Source organism: Lathyrus oleraceus, chromosome 7, assembly GCF_024323335.1.
Source record: "Lathyrus oleraceus cultivar Zhongwan6 chromosome 7, CAAS_Psat_ZW6_1.0, whole genome shotgun sequence".
NCBI lineage: Eukaryota > Viridiplantae > Streptophyta > Magnoliopsida > Fabales > Fabaceae > Lathyrus > Lathyrus oleraceus.
Window position 1 is genome coordinate 32,284,342 of NC_066585.1, and position 4,224 is coordinate 32,288,565.

The following is a 4,224-nucleotide window of genomic DNA, read 5'->3' on the forward strand; positions in this document are numbered from 1 at the left end:
TTTTCCTCATCAAGGAAGCTACTACTTTTGCTCAAGCTGGTAGTATGGACGTTTTTGAAGCTACCTTTGTGTTGCTCATCTATGGATTGACTTTGTTCCCTAACATTGACGGTTTTGTTGATGTTAACGCCATTAGACTTTTCTTGATTGGGAATCTTGCGCCTACTTTGTTGGGTGATATGTATTTCTCTTTGCATCTAAGGAATTCTAAGGGTGGTGGAACGATTGTCTGTTGCATTCCTCTTCTGTACAAGTGGTTTATTTCACACTTGCCTTAGACGCCTGCTTTTGTGGAGAACAAGCAATGTCTAAGGTGGTCTCAAAGACTTATGTCTCTCACTAACGATGATATAGTTTGGTATGATTCGTCCTTAAGCAGTTTGGAGATTATTGATAGTTATGGTGAATTCTTTAATGTGCCTCTCATTGGTACACAAGGAGGAATTAACTATAACCCTACTTTGGCTCATCGTCAACTTGGGTTCCCCTTGAGAGACAAACCTAATAACATGTTGTTAGAAGGTCTTTTCTATCAAGAGGGTAAAGATCCCCAACATTTGAAGCAGAAGATTGTGCATGCTTGGCATAATGTGCATAGGAAAGGAAGATTCGAGATTGATCCGTGCAATTGTGTATCTTTGGAAGCTTACACTCTTTGGGTGAAGAAGAGAGCTATGGAGTTGAATATGCCTTATCCTTGCAAAAGACCTATGTCTATGGTTGTGGTTGAGCCATTAACTCTCCCTAACCAAGATGTAGAGGAGTTGGAAGATGCGCTCATCAAGATGAAGCAAGAGAAGGATATGTGGGAAGAGCGTTTCCATGCTTTGAGCAAGAAGCATGAAGAGTTGCAGTTGGAGTCTAAGGACAAAGATGCACTTATCGAGCTACTTGAAGACCGAGTGATGAAGAGACAGAGAGAGCCAGAGGTTTCATCTTCTAGCATGCCTCAGCCTTCCGTTGTTTGGAAGAAGATTGTTGACCAACTTGTCCTCGAGAAGACTCAGATGAAGGCTTCTTTTGAGACCGAGATCCGTCGCATTTGAAGGAAGTACGCGCCTGCAGCCAGATCTTCTGACATTGTTGTTAGGGATCCTTAGGATGACTAGTCTCCTTTTCTCTTGTATCTTTTATTTTGGTTTCTGAAATTGTACTCAGTGTAATCCTTCCAATTTATATAAATAAAAAGATATTTTTTTGGTCATATCAAATTGTTGAAATTTCCATTTAAATATATATTTGCAAATGATATAGTAAGTTCCTTGAAAATAAAAATAAACAAGCATTGCATTTCATGCATCATTTGCATAAGCAGGTTTTCGCCAAATGTCTGATTGGTGTTTCTTCTGTGCTTTAGCCAAGCTGACTCACCGGTACAACACTCAGGCCATTCATCAGAAAATCATGGAACATTTAGAGCAAGAGAACAGAGAGTTGAAGGACGAGATCGCCCGCCTGACTGCCATGATGGAGTCAGTTCTTGCTGCTCAGAGTCAAGCTTCTCCAACGCCTGAAACTCCTCCCGCGAGGACTGTTACTTCAGAAGTGGTTACTGTTGGTTCTAAGTGTTGGCAGCAATTTTGGTAAAACAAAGACTGTTCACAAGATGTTGCATGTGATGTCTTAACATAAGATATCTTTTACCTGCTGATGGTTAAAATTATAATTATGTAGGATTGTTTCAGGATGTCATACACGATGTCATGACATCTGATATTATGTACATGTTGGATATTTAAAATGGAATTATGCAGGATTGTTCCAGGATGTCAGACCCGATGTCATCACATCTGTACACAGAACATTCAGTGTGAATGTTATGTGTTATGTGATTGCGCTTTTAATGGAAATCTATGTTTGATTGATGAGTTAATTGCAAACACAATCAATCAATGATTACAACGTGATTTGACTTATTATCCAAAGAGATCTAACCAACTGTCATAAGAAGATTTGAATGGAAAATAGTTTTAGGGTTTTTATGATGTCCAAGCCCAGCTGAATGCTTCTATAAATAGGACATGGAAAACCTGATTTGATACACAAGAAATACATAGCGAAATATAGAGAGAGAATAAGGGTTTATGTCTTGTGTGGTCGTGTGACTTGTAAGCCATTCAATTCATCCATAGATGATTGAATTGGTCTGATTTTTGAGTTGTAATTTGTCACTCTAAGCTTTTAAGCATGAGTGTGTGTCTACTTGATTGAAGCTGCTAAGTAAGATCAAGTGTGTGTCTTTGAAGAGTGTCTTCTGTTCATAAGCAATTCTTGTTTATTATCACTGGTGTGATTGAGGGGGAGTGAGTGGGATCTCATATCTAAGAGTTCTTAGGTAGAAATCATATGGGTAGAGATTAGGTGAAAAAGACTGTAACTTATGGAGTGTACTGAGAGTCTTTGAACTGATTCTATTTAGTGGATTTCCTTCCTGGCTTGGTAGCCCTCAGACGTAGGTGAGTTGCACCGAACTGGGTTAACAATTGCTTGTGTCTCTTGCATTACTATTCTTTATCTTTATCCTGTTTGCATTATTCAGATATTAAGTGTCGTGACATTACCTTCGACATCTCATATCTGATACCAGAATTTCAATTGGTATCAGAGCAGGCATCCTGCTCTGGTTCTGGGTGAGATCTAGGGATGATACTTTCTGGTACCATGGAGAGAGATGGAGGATCTGTTCACAGGCCACCAATTTTGGATGGATCTAACTATGACTATTGGAAACCTCGAATGGTAGCTTTCCTAAAATCTCTTGATAATAAGGCTTGGAAGGATGTGTTAACAGGCTGGGAACATCCAGTAGTTACTAAGGAATGAGAAGCCACAACTGATAGGAAACCTGAAGAACAATGGTCCAAGGAGGAGGATGATCTAGCCCTTGGAAATTCTAGAGCATTGAATGCAATATTCAATGGAGTAGACAAGAATATCTTCAGATTGGTAAACAACTGTGAGGTGGCTAAAGATGCTTGGGACATTCTCAAGACCACTCATGAAGGCACCTCTAGAGTGAAGATGTCTAGATTGCAGCTGCTCACTACCAAGTTTGAGAATTTAAGGATGAAAGAAGATGACAATATTCATGAATTTCACATAAATATCCTTGAAATTGCCAATGCCTCTGGAGCTCTGGGAGAGAAGATGTCAGATGAAAAGTTAGTAAGGAAAATACTCAGGTCACTCCCTAAGAGATTTGCTATGAAGGTAATAGCTATAGAAGAATCTCAAGACATCTCAAATATGAGAGTTGATGAGCTAATTGGATCCCTCCAAACATTTGAGATGGGAATATATGATGGATCTGAAAAGAAAGCCAAGAGCATAGCCTTCATGTCAAACACTAAAGGGGAAGATGAGGAAGGTGGTCAAGATATTGATGAAGATCTGGCAAATGAGGTAGCAATGCTGGGAAGACAGTTCAACAGACTTATGAAAAAGATGGATGTAAGATTTAAGGCCAATGTCAAGAACATCTCATCTGACATCAGTAAATCCAGCAATATTGGAAGAAGAACAAGGTTAGATGAAAAGCCCAAAGAAGGAAAAGGAGTTCAGTGTTATGAATGTGATGGGTATGGTCACATTAGAACTAAATGTGGGACCTACCTCAAGAAACAAAAGAGGAGTCTTGCTGCCTCTTGGTCTGATGAAAGTGAAACAGAAGAAGCTGTAAATCTTGTGACTGCATTGACAGGAAGATGGGGTTCTGATGAAGAGTCAAGTGATGATGAAGTAACCTTTGAAGAGCTGGCCACTACCTACAGAGAGTTGTGTCACAGAAGTGCAGAAGTGTGCAGACAAGTTGAAAGCCAGAAGAAAGTGATAGCTCAGCTGGAGAATGAAAAGGGAGAACATGTGGAAACCATCTCCAAGTTGAAGACTGAAGTTGTACTCTTGAATTACAAACTAGATGAGATGACCAAGTATGTAAGAATGCTTAACAATGGATCTAACATCTTAGACAAGATTCTCCAGACTGGTCAAATAACAGGATACAAATCTGACATTGGGTTCAATTAATCTAAGGCTGATTGCAGTTACACTAATGGCAAACCTAAATCCAAACCTAAGTGCAGCCATATTGATAACAAACCTGCAATGTCACATCACATGTCACAACATCATAAAGGAAGACAGTAGAAAAGGAAACACCAAAAATGGAGATGTCATTATTGTGGGAAGTTTGGCCACATAAAACCCTTCTGCTATAAGCTGTAT